The sequence below is a fragment of the Girardinichthys multiradiatus genome, chromosome 5 (genome assembly GCF_021462225.1).
Source record: "Girardinichthys multiradiatus isolate DD_20200921_A chromosome 5, DD_fGirMul_XY1, whole genome shotgun sequence".
NCBI classification, from domain to species: domain Eukaryota; kingdom Metazoa; phylum Chordata; class Actinopteri; order Cyprinodontiformes; family Goodeidae; genus Girardinichthys; species Girardinichthys multiradiatus.
The window spans coordinates 11,173,969-11,193,911 of NC_061798.1; the positions used below are offsets into that span (position 1 = coordinate 11,173,969).

The window sequence follows — 19,943 nt, forward strand, 5'->3', positions numbered from 1 at the left end:
AGTAAAGACACTGTTACAATAATTTAACCTACTGAAATTAAAAGCTTGCACCAGTTTCCCTGTCCTGTTTAATCTGGCTATGCTCAAACTAAAGATGCTTCTTGAAATATCAGTTTAGCACTTGAATAATCAGAGAATTTAGGAACATAAGATACATGTAACATTTTACTTTTAATGGCGTATTTTAAGAATAGTTTGAACTTAAATTGAGAGGTGCTAATTTACACGGGTGCTGTGTAAAACACGGCTCTCAGTCTCAGGATGGATGGTAGTATTGACTGATTCCAGTGTCTCAACCTGCTGTTTAGAGGAAAGCTCTGTCTGTGTATGTGTCTGTATGCTCCCTGGCCATTCAGGGGGGGGAATAACAGGAAACATGAGGCTGCCGCTGCGTGAGGAGGGTTGGCCTCGCAGTAATGAGAGGAGTCAGGTAACCGTTCGTTTCACACTGATCCTGTTCCTCGTCACACACGGGCTTTAAACACGCTGCAAAACCAGGGACATTATCACATTTTCTGCTGAGGCTGCGGATCCCCGCCTGAAGCTAACTTCGGAGGACTTTAAATAAAGTTTTACAACCTCTGACGTCGCGTCCTCCTGCTGCCTTCAATGTGACGGACGTGTGGCTGCGGAGCGGAGCGAAGAGAACCGAGCCTTCTCAGGTGTTGGGACTCGTGTTTTTACTCTTCCGTTTGAGCTGGAAGCAGGATATTTATTCCCTTTACTTTTCATCGGTTGTCTGTTTTTGTCGTCTTTTTTTAAACTTGGTGTATTTTTTCACGTAAGGCCAAGACGCAAAGCTTGAACAGGTGAGTGCACTTTGGCAACTTTTTAGCTTGAATTTGACTTGGCAAGTTGTTCGTACGTGCTCGGCTGACACCTTTTGAGTCAGGGCCAGATGGTGGAAGTGAGCCGAGTCAGAGCTGGACCGCCCTAGTAGCTGTTGACTTGTCTGACCTCGGTTGAAGATAACGTCCAGTGTTGTGTTTTCTCATCATTAATAAAAGTACCCTGACAATAAAAACACAGCTGGGTTATGACGTATGGCTCTCCACTGCAGGGTTTAACAATGTCCCGCGCTTTTAAAGCGCATTGTAGGAAAAGAACAGCTAATTCTCATTTGTCTGTTTTTGTCTGTTTTGGTTGACGACATCACAAGCAGTACGAGCTGATCAGATGGGATTAGTAAACATTATGGAGGACATACAACTTTTGAGAGATTTTAACACAGATTTTGACATGTTTACCATGAATATGAGTTCTGCGTTATGTGTCTGAGGCAGTGTTTGACTCCAGTGACCTTATAACTACGATGAGAAATGCTGTGGATAGTGAAGGTGACTCAGTGGGAAGAGTAGTCATCTTGCAATCCGAAAGTTGTGGGTTTGATTCCAGCTTCCTCCTGCCACATAACGATGTGCCCCTGGGCAAGGCACTTAAACTCAAGTTGCCTACTGATCTGCGTATCATGTGTGCACATTTGTGAGTGCATTTGTCCTTCTTATTGGTTTCTATTCTTATTTGTCACTTGTAAGATATTCTGCTTGTATCACCTTAAATAGTTAGGGGATTTGTGAGTACTGGAAAAGGAGAGTAACGTGGAAAGAAATAAGAACAACTAAAATTGTTGCATTTCAATTCTGACCAGTTGCTTTATGCCTTATGTAATGTGATCAGAGGTACATGCTTGTGGAAGCCATTTTTTGGGGAGGTACATATTACATTAAATAATGATTTACATAAAATAAAATCAAGGAAAATAGAAAAACTGTTCAAGTTGTCCTGTAGGTGACAAACTGTATCTAAAGTCAGACTGATTTTACAAAAACGTCTGACTAGTAGGTTTAAACAGCACAAGTGGATGGCATATATTTGTACTTTAATTGTTGTTACCACTACTTTCATTTCTTTACTTTTTTAACACAATATGTAACTGTCTCTCAGGATTATTTCTGATTTAGATATTGGTTAAGATTGTATTTGTTAGTCATTAAATCAAAATCTCCGTGGAGTTTGGTTTGTATTAAGCAATAATTTGGCATATTTGCTCTTTTTTTAATGATTTAGGTGCCATAGTTGCAGCTGCATCTTGCAACACACCAACAAATAAACACTACAATAAAATTACGATTTCTAGAAAGGCCAGCCAGTTTAACCACACAGCTTATTTTCTGATTCTATGACTCAACACAATTCTGCAAAAAACAGCACTGCCTCGTTACTTCTAGACCCAGGACTGTTTGACTTTGTGCAGCCTTGGCATGCAGCTGTGCATACTGATCTTCACAAGCTGAGAGCAGCAGGAGCTGCTGAGGTGTCTCCTCTTTCTGTCAAACTGAAGAACAGAGGTACTTACAGCCACATCCAGGAGGTGTTACTCACCTCCGGCTTAATTTGGCTTTCAGATGGTAGTTACTCTCATGAAGGTTTGTTTACAAGCACACTTCTCAAGTTTCAAAGTAAATGTTGTTGTAAAAGATCTCGTAAAAGGATATGGAGAGAAGAAAAACGTCAAAGGACCAAAACAGTACTGGTCAGCACTTTTTCATGACACGTTTAGAAGAAATCTTGACTGTCACCCTCTGCCTTACCCTTCTGACCATCACGCTCTTTCATGAGGTGTTTAATAGGGCCTTCCATCAACCCTGGAACTCGCATCACAGCCAGCTTAATCATGTTCCAGTTGGAAGTCTGAAACCAGTGAGATCAGATTATTGTTGCATTTAGAGATGCACTGAGAAATCAACTGGTGACAGGGATCTGCTGATGACTAGCATTCTGTTTACGATAAAGAAGTGCCCATATCTGAGTGTTAACAGGCTGCAGGAACAAGAACACTCCTTGGTGTGGATGCTGTTAATGACTGAAAGTTGGCGATTTTCAGTATAAGTTAGGTGTTGAAGCACAGATATGTAAGAAGCCATTTAAAAAGAAACTATACATTGACATGTGGACACATGTTGGCAGTTCATTCAGGCCGCAGGAGAGAGCAAGACTTTCAACAGATAACAGGAAGGTTGAACATGTTACAGCTGTTTTGTCCTTCTGGGTTTCCACCTCTGTCTGTCATATAACATGCTGAATTTGGAAATGTTAGCAGCCTTTTCGAAATCCCAGAATTGAGCTAAGGATGTACATTTTCTAGAATACACAGACACTGCTGTGTTTTAGTTGCACTAATCATTTCATGACCAATGTGGGATGCTAAAGACCATTGAAATATTAACGTCCTAATATTTTGCAAGCTGTGCTCAGTGAGCAGGTTAGCAAACATTACTAGCTATACAAGACTGCTACAATGAATTTCTTAACATGTTAGAGTACATAAGAGCAATATGTTAATTTGCAATGTTTCACAGTACTGTCTGTTCTGGATTTAAAGAAATACCAACCATATAATTGCAAATAAACAGTTTATTACTGCAACTATAAATACTTTTTAAATATTAAGTCACATTGGACTTTAATATTGTGCTTGTTGAGAAACCTCTAATTTTCAAACCTGATCATTTTTATAGATTTCTGGATTCCAACTTCTGAGCAGAATTCGAACGCAGCATCTCACAGCAACACTCAGCAACTCTGCAATTTAAAGAATTGACCATTTAACCAATCAATGGGGCCCTTATTTGCAAAGTTTAGTTTTTTATCTGACTGTGGAAAATCTTTCCTAATGCACAAAAAAGGCACAGTGGGGAGTGGAATGGGTGGGGAAAACATGATCAAGGCTGAATTTTCAGCAAGAGGAAAATTCCTCACTGTACCATCACCTCCAGCGTATTTCTCGATCATGTCCAGTTTCACTATACGACTTGTTAGATTTATAGATATCCCTGCCTTGTGGTTGCAAGCTGAAGCCATCCCTTTAGTGGTTGGTAGCTTGTTTTAAAATATGAAAATCTGTTTTTTTTTCAGGGGGGTTAAATGCATGCTGTTGAGCATTGCCTTAAAATGTTTGGTAGTTCTTTGTCTTTATGTGGGTGTACATCATACAACTCCCTTCAGGTTATTATAATGGCAAAACAGAAAATTGGCCTCAGATGGCAGAGTGGGCATGAAGAAGAGTGGTCAAAAACAGAGAGGCTAAGACAAAACAGTGCATTGTTAAATAAACTTTAATTTAATTTAAAACATTTTAAAAAGAAACAAGAAAACAAGCACAGGAGGCAAAGTCCAATGACATTTTTAAGATATGGCAAACTAGATATGAAAATGAGAAAAACAAGTTCATTTCTATGTACCTTTTTAGGAAGGTGTTGAAAAATGCTTCCTTCATTTTCCAGATGTCTTTTTATTAAAGCAAACAGGAAAAGCTACTGTTATAAACTAAACTTGAATAAATTAATATTGGTTTTACAATTCTAATTGTAAGCTATGTTAAAGAACAAGTATCAATAACAACGTTGTTTCTTTTGTTTACTCAGGGCCTTAAACCTTTTTTTAGACTATAAATGATCAGTTCAAAATGAAAGAGAAACTAAAACCTGCTGTTAAAATGTTGGCTACACCCACTCATTTAGTTTAAATGTTTACGTATCACTATAAACCTGTGTCTGCTGTACTGATATGGGCTAAATTGCTTCCCACAGTGCTTACCTGACTGGCAGCATGTTTCTGCATGATGTCACCTTATCTGTCCAAACATGCCTCAGAGACCCACCATACCTCATCACTCAAATGTGAACCATAGTCCAAATCTCCTCCTTTTTACTTTTTTTTTGCTACGTGTGTCTGCTTTAGGGGGGTGAAGGTTCTTACAGCAGTCTTTAGGGATCTCTAAAGACTTAGGTGCTGCTACATGTGTTAGATGGCTCAGTCCTAGCATTTCCACAGCTGGAATAAGTTTATTCAACGATAGAAAACCTGGCAAATATTGACAAAATATGTGTTTGGCAATGTGCATTGCCAAATGAAGTAGGAAATAAAGATTCCAGAGGCCAAACATTCTTGCAAATTTAAAAACAACACAAGTAATTTATTGGCACTCAGACAACAATTCTGAGCGATACTCGGCCGAGCAGGACACAGTAAAAAGAAAACAAAAAAACAAGTACAATTGCAGTCCAAATAAATGCTATTTGTTGATTTTAAGGTAAGATACTGCTGGATCATTGCCTTATAACAGGAGCTAACCTTTAAATAAGTTAACTATCCCTTTAATTGAGAACTGGTAATGGATCAGAACTACGCAAGTTTAAACTCTTACAGTAATGCATTGTCGGATACTTTTAACAGTCAAGCCCAAAATTATTCATGGCAAATGTAGATTTAAAGCTGTCTTTTAATTTGAACAGCATGTTTTTTTCTGACTCGAGTATATAGATGTTTGTCAAAATACTACAATGCGCCATAGATTCTAGCCAAAAAGAAACATTTTCTGTGTTTGAAAGAGCATGTCTGAAAATATTCATGTCCACTGGAAACTGTGAGAGTGTAGGAAACTTCAAGCTTCTACACCCTCCCATAGAACACAAGACTGTTCTAGAGCATCCTAATTACCCTGACTACAGCACCCCCCCAAGAGAAGAGCAGTTGAGAGTCCCTGGAGAACCACCTTGCGGCCACAGCGCAGAAGCCCCAAGGAGCTGCAGCGACGAGCCCACAGGCCTCGCCGGAAGCCGTCTGCCATAGCAGATTCAGCTATGGACCCAGAAACCCTGGGACACATCACTCCCCAAGCAGGGGCCCAGGCCCCAGCAGGCAGCCTCTGGGAGTGAGCCGGCACACAACAAAGCACCCAGCCCCAGACATCAAGAACCACAAGTACACCAGCGGGCAGAGACACCAGCCACTGGCAGGGACTGTGGCGGGGAGGAAATAGGCCCCACATTTGATGGGGGGCCTAAACTGATACAGGAGAGGGAGAAGCCCTAGACCCAGCCTGACACAAAAACAAGCACACACAGTCACAATCACACATTCCCACCCTCACGCGTACACAAAAAAACACTCACACACACACACACACACACACACACACACACACACACCCAATGTGAAGACACACAACAATGGACGTTGTACACTCACTCACACTCCTCATGCATACTCTATACTCACAGGTTCAGGTGCCAATACCCCATAGGGGCAAGCAGCCCCCAGACCCAACAGGTGGCCTGTTTCCCTCCGGGGTAAAGACGGCACCAGCCCAGACTAGTGCCGGCATCCAAATGACTAGCAACCTCAACGTAAATGGCATCATGAAATAGAAGACTACATTAAGATTATCAACAACAACATTATGCAGCCTGCAAAGAAACTTGGTTTGGCAGCAATGGACGTTTCAGTATGACTATGAAACAAAACACAGCTGACATGTTGAAGAAATAATGGGCCAACAAAAAAAATCAACATTTTGGAGTGAATCAGCGAGAGCCCTTACTTAAATCTTATCCAAAATCTGTGGAAGGAGTTAAAGATTAGGGTGTTTGCAAATAGGCTTTCCCACTTCAAAACCTTGAAGCTTTTCGCACAATATGAATGGTCAAAGGCACAGATGGACATGTGCAAAAAGCTTGTCAGTTTGAGTAAGACAAGGGTCTGGTAGATGTACTATACAATAAAGGCTTTTCAGTTGGTTATTGAGAAGGGTATAACAATTTTGAACATGGGATTTAATTTGTTTTTCAAATATAGACAAAATCAGAAATTATTTTTGCCCATAATGATACGCCCATTTTGTGGGAGATGCCTGTCATTTCCAATCAGACACCAATCTCTTGATTGAATACAAATATCTATACATTTAAATCTGCCAGGGGTATGACTTATTTTTGGCTCAACTGTACATCTTATGAATTTACAGACTGCTCAGAAAGACTATAAAATGAGTGTTTTGGTTGGCATCCAGCACAAAGGTTTTCAGCAATCAGCAATGAATGTCATTGAAGTCAGTCAGAAGTATATTGTAAATGATTTGGCTGCTCCTATATACAGGTCCTTCTCAAAATATTAGCATATTGTGATAAAGTTCATTATTTTCCATAATGTCATGATGAAAATTTAACATTCATATATGTTAGATTCATTGCACACTAACTGAAATATTTCAGGTCTTTTATTGTCTTAATACGGATGATTTTGGCATACAGCTCATGAAAACCCAAAATTCCTATCTCACAAAATTAGCATATTTCATCCGACCAATAAAAGAAAAGTGTTTTTAATACAAAAAACATCAACCTTCAAATAATCATGTACAGTTATGCACTCAATACTTGGTCGGGAATCCTTTTGCAGAAATGACTGCTTCAATGCGGCGTGGCATGGAGGCAATCAGCCTGTGGCACTGCTGAGGTCTTATGGAGGCCCAGGATGCTTCGATAGCGGCCTTTAGCTCATCCAGAGTGTTGGGTCTTGAGTCTCTCAACGTTCTCTTCACAATATCCCACAGATTCTCTATGGGGTTCAGGTCAGGAGAGTTGGCAGGCCAATTGAGCACAGTGATACCATGGTCAGTAAACCATTTACCAGTGGTTTTGGCACTGTGAGCAGGTGCCAGGTCGTGCTGAAAAATGAAATCTTCATCTCCATAAAGCTTTTCAGCAGATGGAAGCATGAAGTGCTCCAAAATCTCCTGATAGCTAGCTGCATTGACCCTGCCCTTGATAAAACACAGTGGACCAACACCAGCAGCTGACACGGCACCCCAGACCATCACTGACTGTGGGTACTTGACACTGGACTTCTGGCATTTTGGCATTTCCTTCTCCCCAGTCTTCCTCCAGACTCTGGCACCTTGATTTCCGAATGACATGCAGAATTTGCTTTAATCCGAAAAAAGTACTTTGGACCACCGAGCAACAGTCCAGTGCTGCTTCTCTGTAGCCCAGGTCAGGCGCTTTTGCCGCTGTTTCTGGTTCAAAAGTGGCTTGACCTGGGGAATGCGGCACCTGTAGCCCATTTCCTGCACACGCCTGTGCACGGTGGCTCTGGATGTTTCTACTCCAGACTCAGTCCACTGCTTCCGCAGGTCCCCCAAGGTCTGGAATCGGCCCTTCTCCACAATTTTCCTCAGGGTCCGGTCACCTCTTCTCGTTGTGCAGCGTTTTCTGCCACACTTTTTCCTTCCCACAGACTTCCCACTGAGGTGCCTTGATACAGCACTCTGGGAACAGCCTATTCGTTCAGAACTTTCTTTCTGTGTTTTACCCTCTTGCTTGAGGGTGTCAATAGTGGCCTTCTGGACAGCAGTCAGGTCGGCAGTCTTACCAATGATTGGGGTTTTGAGTGATGAACCAGGCTGGGAGTTTTAAAGGCCTCAGGAATCTTTTGCAGGTGTTTAGAGTTAACTCGTTGATTCAGATGATTAGGTTCATAGCTCGTTTAGAGACCCTTTTAATGATATGCTAATTTTGTGAGATAGGAATTTTGGGTTTTCATGAGCTGTATGCCAAAATCATCCGTATTAAGACAATAAAAGACCTGAAATATTTCAGTTAGTGTGCAATGAATCTAAAATATATGAATGTAAAATTTTCACCATGACATTATGGAAAATAATGAACTTTATCACAATATGCTAATATTTTGAGAAGGACCTGTAATGTGATTGCGAGTTGAGTGAAAAAGGAAGAGATTGGTGACACAGCTAAGACTGATCAACACTTCAACAACCACCGATGAAGATTTACCACTCTTTTTGGTTCAAGCACACATTTTAAGACTGGCTGACCAACTTGTGAATATTTTTTTATTTATTTATTTTTTCCTATTTCATGCTATAAATTACCTAAAAAAAACAACAAGCAACAGTTAACGCAGAACTTGGCATATATCTTGTCGGGGTTGGTTTTCTGCAGGGGATAGAAACTAAAATTCGGCATGCCCTGAGTGATGCCAGGAAGCTGTCTACTGTCACACATCCTTCCAAAGCTGGAGCTAAACTGTGATGTGGTTTATGCGGTCAATTATGTGGTAAATTATGTCTTTATATCTCTGCCAGTTTACATCTAATTTAGAGCAAACTCACCTGTTGCTGAATTCCAGAATGACAAAGGAAGTTCTAAGTCCCATGCTGAAATGAGCCAGCTTGTTTGCTGGGATTTTGGAAGCTGGGGTTCTGTTCTGCAAACTGGTAGAAATGTTTTGCGTGTTCAATATGGGGCAATTTTTATCAGAGGAGGTGGAATTAATTTTATTTAATTTTATTTAATTTCTCTTCAGCTGTCAGACATTGTTCCAGCTGAACATGCAGTTAAACAAATGAGTCATCCTCACTGCTTTTCTAGAGCTCCATCAGTGCAGGGTGTTATTCACATCATAAATCATTTTGTCCATTTAAACATTATAGGTAAAACCCAGGAAGGAGCTATGGTTCAAATTTGAAAGCTCTAACAATGTGAAGTATTCACATTGTTAGAACCTTGCTTCCTGACTGAAAGCAAACAGACTGCATGCTTCCTTTTCCTACCGTGTGAACTAGGCATTAGCTGACTTTAGCCGTTTAAAACAACTCAAACTAAAAATGTCAGTCCAAGAACTTTTTCAGTTTTGCCTCTGTCTGTCAGGTTGTGAAATGGCATCAAAGATGGTTTGTTCCTGTGCTTTCCAGGTGTTGTACTTGTTTGAAAACTATTCCAGTGAATTTAGAATTAGCTCATACTCGTACTCGTCGTCTTCCGCTTATCCGGGACCGGGTCGCGGGGGCAGCAGACTCAGCAGAGACGCCCAGATGTCCCTCTCTCCAGACACCTCCTCCAGCTCCTCCAGGGGGACCCCAAGGCGTTCCCAGGCCAGCCGAGAGACATTGTCCCTCCAGCATGTCCTGGGCCGTCCCCTGGGCCTCCTCTCAGTGGGACGTGCCTGGAACACCTCCTGAGGAAGGCGTCCAGGAGGCATCCGGTATAGATGCCCGAGCCACCTCAACTGGCTCCTCTCAATGTGGAGGAGTAGCGGCTCTACTCCGAGCCCCTCCCGGATGGCCGAGCTCCTCACCCTATCTCTAAGGGAGTGCCCGGCCACCCTACGGAGGAAGCTCATTTCAGCCGCTTGTATCCGGGATCTAGTTCTTTCGGTCATGACCCATAGTTCATGGCCATAGGTGAGGGTAGGAACGTAGACCGACCGGTAAATTGAGAGCTTTGGTTTTCGGCTCAGCTCTCCACCACAACGGATCGGCACAGTGCCCCCATTACTGTGGCAGCCGCACCGATCCGTCTGTCGATCTCCCGCTCCATTCTTCCCTCACTCGTGAACAAGACCCCGAGGTACTTAAACTCCTCCACTTGAGGCAGGAACTCCCCTCCAACCTGAAGAGGACAAGCCACCCTTTTCCGGTCAAGTACCATAGCCTCGGACTTGGAGGAGCTGATCCTCATCCCAGCTGCTTCACACTCGGCCGCGAACCACCACAGCGCATGCCGTAGGTCTTGGCTAGAGGGGGCCAGCAGGACCACGTCATCCGCAAAAAGAAGAGACGAGATCCACTGGTCCCCAAACCAGACCCCCTCCGGCCCTTGGCTGCGTCTAGAAATCCTGTCCATAAAAGTTATGAACAGGACCAGTGACAAAGGGCAGCCCTGCTGGAGTCCAACATGCACCGGGAACAGGTCCGACTTAGTGCCGTCAATGCGGACCAAACTCCTGCTCCGCTCGTACAGGGACCGGATTGCCCCTAATAAAGGGCCCCCGATTCCATACTCCTGGAGCACCACCCACAGGGCATCACGAGGGACACAGTCAAATGCCTTCTCCAGGTCCACAAAACACATGTGAACCGGTTGGGCAAACTCCCATGAACCCTCGAGCACCCTGTAGAGGGTATAGAGCTGGTCCAGTGTTCCACGGCCGGGACGAAAACCACACTGCTCCTCTTGAAGCCGAGGTTCGACTATCGGTCGGACTCTCCTCTCCAATACCCTGGCGTAGGCCTTACCAGGGAGGTTGAGGAGTGTGATCCCCCTGTAGTTGGAACACACCCTCCGGTCCCGCCTTCTTATGAAGGGGGACCACCACCCCAGTCTGCCAGTCCAGAGGCATTGTCCCCGACCGCCACGCAATGTTGACGAGGCGTGTCAACCATGACAGCCCTACAACATCCAGAGACTTAGGGCACAGAGGTACTCAGGGCAGATCTCATCCAACCCCGAAGCCTTGCCACCGCGGAGCTTTTTAACAACCTCGGTGACTTCAGCCTGGGTGATGAAAGAGTCCAACCCCGAGTCCCCAGCCTCTGTTTCCACCACGGAATGCGTGATGGCAGGATTGAGGAGATCCTCGAAGTACTCCTTCCACCGCCCGATAATGTCCTCAGTCGAGGTTAGCAGTCTCCCACCCCCACTATAAACAGTGTTGGCGAAGCACTGCTTCCCCCTCCTGAGGCGCCGGACGGTTTGCCAGAATCGCTTCGAGGCCAACCGGTAGTCCTTCTCCATGGCCTCACCGAACTCCTCCCAGGCCCGAGTTTTTGCCTCTGCCACAGCCCGGGCCGCAGCATGCTTGGCCTCACGGTACCCGTCAGCCGCCTCAGGAGTCCCACAAGCCAACCACAGCCGATAGGACTCCTTCTTCAGCTTGACAGCATCCCTTACTGCCGGCGTCCACCACCGGGTTCTGGGATTGCCGCCGCGACAGGCACCGCAGATCTTACGGCCGCAGCTACGGGCAGCAGCATCGACAATAGATGCGGAGAACATGGTCCACTTGGACTCTATGTCTCCAACATCCCCCGGGATCTGGTCGAAGCTCTCCCGGAGGTGGGAGTTGAATAAATCCCTGGCCGAGGGCTCTGCCAGGCATTCCCAGCAGACCCTCACTATGCGCTTGGGCCTGCCAAGTCTGTCCGGCTTTCTCCTCCTCCAGCGGATCCAACTCACCACCAGGTGGTGATCAGTGGACAGCTCAGCCCCTCTCTTCACCCGAGTGTTCAAAACATGCGGCCGAAGGTCTGATGATACGACAACAAAGTCGATCATCGACCTCCCGCCTAGGTTGTCCTGGTGCCAAGTGCACTGATGGACACCCTTATGTTTGAACATGGTCTTCGTTATGGACAATCCGTGACTAGCACAGAAGTCCAATAAGAAAACACCACTCGGATTCAGATCGGGGTGGCCATTCCTCCCCATCACGCCTCTCCAGTTGTAACTGTCGTTCCCCACGTGGGCGTTGAAGTCCCCCAGCAGAATAATGGAGGGGCACTATCCAGCACCTCCGGCAGGGACGCCAAGAAGGCCGGGTACTCTGCACTACCACTCGGCCCGTAGGCTGAAATGATAGTCAGAGACCTATCCCCAACCCGAGGGCGCAGGGATACGACCCTCTCGTCTGCTGGGGTAAACCCCAACACGAGACGGCTGAGCTGGGGGGCAACAAGCAAACCCACACCAGCCTGCTGCCTCTGCCCGTGGGCCACTCCAGAGTAGAAGAGAGTCCAACCCCTCTCAAGGAGATGGGTTCCAGAGCCCACGCTGTGCGTGGAGGCGAGCCCGACTATTTCTAGTCGATATCTCTCGACCTCCCGCACAAGCTCAGGCTCCTTCCCCCCCAGCGAGGTGACATTCCACGTCCCTAGAGCCAGCCTAAGCATCCGGGGATCGGGCCGCTGAGGTCTCCACCTTCGTCCGCCACCCAATCCTCTTTGCACCGGTCCCTCACGGTTCCCCCTGCAGGTGGTGGGCCCACTGGGGGATGGCCTAGCGTCTCTCGTTCGGGTTTGGCCCGGCCGGGTCCCGCGAGGAGCAACCCAGCCACCAGGCGCTCTCCGACGAGTCCCGACCCCAGGCCTGGCTCCAGGGTGGGACCCCGGCTACACTGTACTGGGCGACGTCACGTGCCTCAATATTTTGGTCCTCATGAGAGATTCTTGAACCACTCTTTGTCTGACCCATCACCTAGAGCCTGTTTGCCATGGGAGACCCTACCAGGGGCATTTAGGCCCCAGACAACATAGCCTCTAGGATCATTTGAGCACTCAAACCCCTCCACCATGTTAAGGTGGCGGTTCAAGGAGGGGATTTAGAATTAGCTGATCTGTCTAATCAGCTGATGTTGCAGATTGATGCAGTGTACGCTAGCTGGTAAGCTTAAACCACTCTGAGGATTTATTTACTTTTCCAACAGTCTCACAGCAATATGACTTATTTCTAAGTCAGGTAAGAAAATTATTATCAATAAAACCTTCACCGAACCTTTCTGTATCTGATACTCATAACGGGGAGAGGTGACCGTTGTGTTGCATGACAACACGTTAAGGTGAATATACCTGAAAGTAGGCACTCAAACAGTAGTTGTACGTTGATGTTTTTTTACACAGGGAATTTGAGTTTAAGTGGCACTATATGAATGCAGCATCTAATGTTGTTCCTGGAGTGTTATTCTATTTGATCCTAATGAATCAGATTAGGTTTAACCCACAGTGGGTTATCTGGGAATATGTGTGTAGTTGTAGCTGAGCCTGTGAGGCCCAGCAGCCTCACAGGCTTTTGACTCTTTGACAAGAGCCAAAATTAACCGAGACTGGATTACACCAGTCCTGCATTCCTTTTCAACTGAGACAAACAAAGGACTGGAGCAAGCCAAAACATGTCCTATGGACTTTCGTTTGAAGTCCGAAAAGAACAGCAGTGTCTGCATTGGTGTAGTGAGGGAGAAACGTCCTCAGAGCTTGAAGAGCTTAAACCATAGATGAGTTTGAGCTGGCTGTGTTTACTCTGGTTTAGGTAATGCTTCACTTCTCTTCTCTGTCTAGCATGTGAATAAATAGAGCCTAAAGGAAATTTGCATTAGTATTCCCACCAAACAAGATAGTTTTCATTTCCGAGCAATTGCCTAATGTTATTCTGTTTCTCTGCGGGACTGCCACCTGTCAAAACATGCTTCTCATTCCTGTAGTTGGGTCTTTGTAATACAACGTGGTGAGCGATTAAACCAGAGCAAAGCTTGAACAGATAAATTACAGCCATCTGTCTCTGGATACAAATGCACATATATTTGGCAGTTGCTTAAAACCTTGATTTCAGAAATTGGTCTTCTCTCAAAAAGCCAAAGCAGTCAAGCCAAACCTTGTTTACACCTCTACAACTGCACCAGCTCCACTGTGAATCCTTCTTGGTATTTACATTAACATTGTAGTTCATGCACACTTGATATTGTTTTGAGAATTTTTGCAGTTGCTACCTAATCATCAGTAGGAATAAGCTGGGATTTTCAGGGTATAATGTCATAATGTTGCATAATGGAAGACGCATGACTTGTTGCTGCAAAAGAATTGGCTCAGAAAAGTCCAAATGAATTATCGGTCCATCAACAAATGGACAGCATGTTATAGGTGTTATGGTGCTTATTATTAGAGCTGGTGGCTGTCAACAGGGAGAGAAGGATGGGGGGAAGATGAGACATTGATTGAAGCAGTCATAGGTGGTAACGAAGAAGACAAGAGTCAGACATTGGCAGAAGCAGCAATCAAGCTACATGGTTTTTGATTCCTGATATTTGTCGTAGTTGGTTGGCACGTCTGCCACACACTGACCACTAGTTCAGGCTAATGAGCAGGGATTTTCTTACATGAAACTTGCTAAATGAGCAGAATATACTTTCCTTGTCTGTACAGAGTCCCACTTGGAGTAAAACAAGTTGATATTGGCTGCCTGCTTACCAAACATGGCACTCACAGCTTGCCAACTGTAGCATTAAAACAGTGTTTCTTTAAAAAAGAGTAATGAGTGGCAATGCTTTACTTTCCACACCATTACTGTGTTTTTCATTACAGGAACTATTTCTAAACAGGGCTGTTCGTCTTTCATGTAAGAGAGGTAAAACTGTAGGAGCCTTCTTTCAGCCAGCTGACCCGCAGTGGGCAGCAACAGGTGAGAGGGGCAGTGGGCAAAATCTTAGTCATTTTCTCTGGCATTTCATTAGAAGGACTCCATGGGAACAGTGTGACAGGATTTTTTTTCTAAAGCCTTGATATTGGTTACAGCCCCTGACCAGTCAGCATATTTTCATTTTGTGTGCTTTACTTCTTTGTAAACTTTCTTGTACTTGCTAAAGATGCTTGAAAATTTGGTGTACCTTCATAACTGTAAATGGTTCATGCCTAATCATAAGGGGTGCACTGATTGATTGGCCAGCTGATTGATTGGCCCCGATTTCATTAATTTTGGAAGATTGGTGATGGGCTGATACTTACATGTGAAACTGATCTTATCCACCGATCTTATCTACTTGTCTAACTTAGTGTGCAAGTTTTGTTCCTTTTTAAAATGGGAAATATGAAAAACTAAAGGAACTGCTATGCTTTGAACATTTCATTTATATTTGAGAACACTGCATCATGTCTATTTAAAACAAGTTTGTATTGTTTCACTGTTATTGTTCAATGTTTTTGAATAAAATAATAGTCGAACTTTGAAGGTGTATTGTGAACTTATAACACCTGACAGTGTCCGTTATGAAAAAAAATCTTCGGCCAAAATCATAATCTGCAAGTCAGGTTTTTCAAAGATTGGTAATCGGTGATAGACCAGAAAACTGCAATCGGTGCACCCATACTAATCAGCACACAAAAGCACAAACTCTCTTATAAAAGCACAGGTGTCACACTAACTCTTGTGCAAGTCTCGAGTGAGTCTACACCTTAAGATACTGATAGGCTGGAAACAGGCACAGCGTAACATGTCAGTAGGAACCTGATGAAGAACATGTTTGAGAAGTCACAGCCTCATTTGCTTGTTAGGACTTGTCAGAACAGGTGCCTCAAAATCTGATTCCCGCCACTTCTCATCACTCCTTCAAGTTCTTGTTCTCTCGCTCATTTGAGCCTTTCTGATTGCCTGCAGGATTTTCTTTTTCTCTTGCTTGCATGTCTGGGATTCATTTTTCTGCTGTTCATTTCTTCTTAGGGCTGAGGCAGATTAAGCATTTTATAAGACTGAGAAAATCCCAGAAGTACATGTACATGTGCACACTATCTTGTGGGATGCTCAGAATAAAGAGCTTTAATTGCTGTAGTTCACTTATGTTCTGTAAGTGCCTCAAGGAAAGTTTACCTTCAGCTATAATCACCCATCTGCAGAGTTCAACACAGCAAACTCCGTGCATTTCAGATCAAGGTTAAAAATGCGCTGCTTTCTTTTTTATCTTGCATGCTAATATGTCCCTCAGCTGCCTTTGTGCAATGTGTCTGATAAAGCTGTTGATCGAGTTTGTGTGTCCCAAAACAATAAAGAACCACTGATTAACTGTCTTATGGGGGGTGGCAGTTGATAATCCACTGTCTTGTGTTCTGAGCAAGGTCATGACTGAGTGGACTTGAACACAAATTAACTCAAAATCTGCCCAAACCAGTTACATGTTTTTAACTGGAGCAACGAAGAGTTTCCTGCCTCAGCTTGTAAATTGTTTTCTGAATAAATAATGACAGTTTGTTGTGAACCTCAACATTTCAGACACTGGAGTATTATACAGTCAGAACAAGGTATACACACACACACACACACTGGATAACTGTTTTACCAAAATCAATTGTAATTGCCTTTTGCCAGAATAATGCAAGAGAGATCTTTTAAGAGTTTTCATCTTTAAATTTAGAAGGTTACTTACATTTCTTTAGTATCTGGTAGAAATGGTATCATTCGACAAGATTCTCACAACAGTTTGGCCCATTCCTTCTGACAGAACTGCTGTAACTGGGTCAGGTTTGTAGGCCGTCTTTCTCAAACACACCTTTTCATCTCTGCCCACAAGTTTTCTGTTGGACTGACATCAGGACTATGTGATGAAGAACATTGTTTATTTGAAAGAGAAGGCTTTAACTTCCTGACTGATGTGTTGAGATGTTGCTTCAATATTCCCACATAATATTCTTTCCTCATGATTTCATCCTTTTTAAGAAGTGCTCCATTCCACCAAAACACCTCCATGCCACAACACTGCCACCGCAAAACTTCAAAAGATGGGATGGTGTTATTAGACATGTAAAGTCCCCCCTTTTCCCTATAAATCCAACAATGGTCATTATGGCTGAGCACTTATAGTTTCACAAAACCATAGCACACTGTGCCTGACTGCATTTGCGAACTGTAATCTGGCTTATTATGGTGCGTTTGAAGCAATGGCTTCTTACAAACTGAGTACCTTATAAAACACAACTTTGTCCATAAGCTCCTTTCACCCAACACCTCAAGGTGAGATTAGAAGACCTCACATTATCTCTGTGCAATGTCTTCTATGGCAGCATGGGGGGTTGAAATTGACATGTCTATTATTCTGAGCTGACAATTGAGGTGCTGTCAGAGCCTAAATTGTTGACTTATAAAAAGATAATTTGACTTTGTGGCTTGAGGGTGTGATGAAGTGATGACAGAAGGTCTGTGTGACTAGTCTAATATGAATGCTGTGATGCATTGCTTGATCCTTGTCTGTTTTTGTTATTAAAACCATTTTGTCATTAAAAGAACACTGAATGGATTCCACTAATGTGCTCCAATGTGCAATGTTTCACGCACAACTCGGCATGTACAAAAATAAACGTTGCGTGAAAGTGTGCAGTAATCCACGCTAACTTTTTCAATTGACAATAACAAACAATAACTCATCTACTGAAAAAAGACTCCATTTAGTTTTATTTATGGAGCATAAAACCCATGAGGCCCCTGATCACAGAACTTTTAAGGGTGGTTTCCTCAGTAGCTGTGACACCTGAAAATAGAACAAAGCAGATAAGTTTGCCGTTTCATGGAGCTATGGTTAGCAGCCTGAAGCCTCTGATGTGTGTTTTTAGAAATAATAATGTTGTGTTTTTTGATGTGCTTCATCAAAGTGTGGGCACCAGTGTGGGCTCCCCTTTAGAATCGGAGCTGTACGACACAATTTTTATGCCTAGTATAAGAAGTCGACTCCAATGGGTTCCACTCCAAACCCCTTGTTGTTCGGCAATGCCATCTTGGACCTCTTCCATGAGAATATGTAGAAGATATGTACTTTGTGGACAATCTTGCTGATCGCCATAGCCTTTCAGCTGATGTAATGAGTGGATCGGTTATATTTTGTCACTTTAGTTTGTTGCTCTTAATCCTACATTCCTTCAGATCTGTAATTTCAGATGTACAGATGCAACTAGCAGATGGTGATTTTAGCCTAGCTTACTGATCAGAAACTTCACCAAAAAATCATGCCACTCAGAGGGCTTTCATGTAGCCATTTACAGTAATTAGACTTACTTCAGCCATCTGTGTGTTTGGCAGAAGGCATAAAGAGTAAACAAACTGTGCCTTGACCATGACACCAGGCTCGGTAAAGAGGACTTGGTTTCTTGTGGTTTTATGTTGATCAAAGAGCAATTTTAACTGCAAATGTTCAGTAATCATGTCTGAGCGAATATGGTGAGAATGCAAAAAGAAGTATCAACAAATTTAACAATTAATCATCTTTCAGTCAACATGAATTATTATTTAAATCTCTTAGTTTGTTTGGTGAGGACATTGTGGAACTATCATTTGGACGGTGATGATCACAATCTCAATGATATGATCTGAATTAGAATTATTCCAACAGATTTTGTTAAACTTTGTAAAAACAATTTACATCTAGTACAGTTCATGTCACTTTAGGCATTATAGGCTACTTCTTGAATTTCCACATTCTGTTTTCAGTTTGAGTGTTGCATCCTGCAAGTTTTCAGTGGATGCCTAATAAAGGATTAGTAACATTACATCTTTATTTTTATTGCCTTGTGTACAAAACATTTGAATGAAATGTTTGTTGTGGTTTGTACTAAAATCAGCAACGCACTTAGATCTTGAAATAGCATAAACCTCCTTTCTGGGGCTTTTTCATGGTGCATAGCTGAAGTAGCTTGATAGTTGTTGAGAATATTTACATATGTACTAGTTGAGAAAAGACTATTTTACTAAAAAGTAGAAAATGGAAAGTCTGAGTTGACCTCACTCATCTTTGATTGAAGACCCATGTCATTTTCAAGACTACAGTGAGGGGCAATGATACAACAATAGCAATAAAATGATGTGCAAACACACACACACACACACACACACACACACACACACACACACACACACACACGCACACACAAACATTAAACGTAAGAGCCTACTACTACTCACCAATAGATGTCACAGCTGTGAAATCAAGACGATCTGTCTGTTGTGCTTCATGATGAAAGCATCTATGACAGGGGGTTCCAACTCCAGTCCTCGAGAGGTACTGCCCTGCAACTTCTAGATACATCCCTGCTCCAACACAGCTGAATCAAATGGTTCAATTACCTCCTCAGCATGCCATCAAGTTTGGCGAAGCCCTAGTAATTAGCCATTCATTTGATTCAGATGTGTTGGAGCAGGGATGCATCGAAAGCTACAGGATAGTAGCTCTTGAGGACGGGAGTTGGAGACCCCTAGTTTATGATGTCTTCCACATCAAGGGCTCCTGCACGTTCTGCATTGATGGACAGTAAAGCTGAATTGCTTTTCCTTAAGTCCCCATTGTTGCTTCTCAAGTAGTTTTTAACATGCTATAAACATGAAAAACTGCGTTCACAGGTTGCAGACGCAACAGGCAGTGTACACGAGATAGACAAAAGTCTGTTCAAATCAATAAATGTATTCTTGTATGGCCCCATTGACTGTACTTCTTTGCAGGATATTTCCTCAACATCTGACGCCTTGGTCCATCACTGGGTGACCGGCTGATGTGGGCTATAACATTACCATGGAGGAGAGAGTCAGTGCAAGATCCACTGCATTGCTGGAGGGGTATCATTGCTGGGGTTGATGTTCCACAAACTGTGATTGTAATATGTTTTTTGACACACCAGCATACTGGAAGGGTGGCAGCAGCTTTACCATGGTTTTGTTAAACTTGCTAATATGTAAAACATCTGACTAGCCATTAAGCAGTTACCGAGGCTGCTTAAGGCAGAGGTCAGCAGTTGTTGTTTTATGCATGTAATAAGAACAAAAACTGTTAGTTTAGGTACTTAAAAA

At 43.4% G+C, this 19,943-nt stretch overlaps 1 protein-coding gene across 3 annotated transcripts in view; it reads left to right on the forward strand.

Moving 5' to 3' along the window:
- The first annotated feature begins 381 nt into the window (after nt 1-381).
- palm3 (paralemmin 3) overlaps nt 382-19,943 on the forward strand; it is a 74,878-nt gene continuing 55,316 nt past the window's right edge. Inside the window, exon 1 of one of the 3 annotated variants that reach the window (XM_047364896.1) lies at nt 382-809. The gene's annotated coding sequence lies outside the window, so the exon portion shown is untranslated. Of the gene's footprint in view, nt 810-19,598; nt 19,681-19,943 lie in introns of those variants that run through there. The other 2 variants (XM_047364897.1, XM_047364898.1) reach the window with 2 other exon arrangements.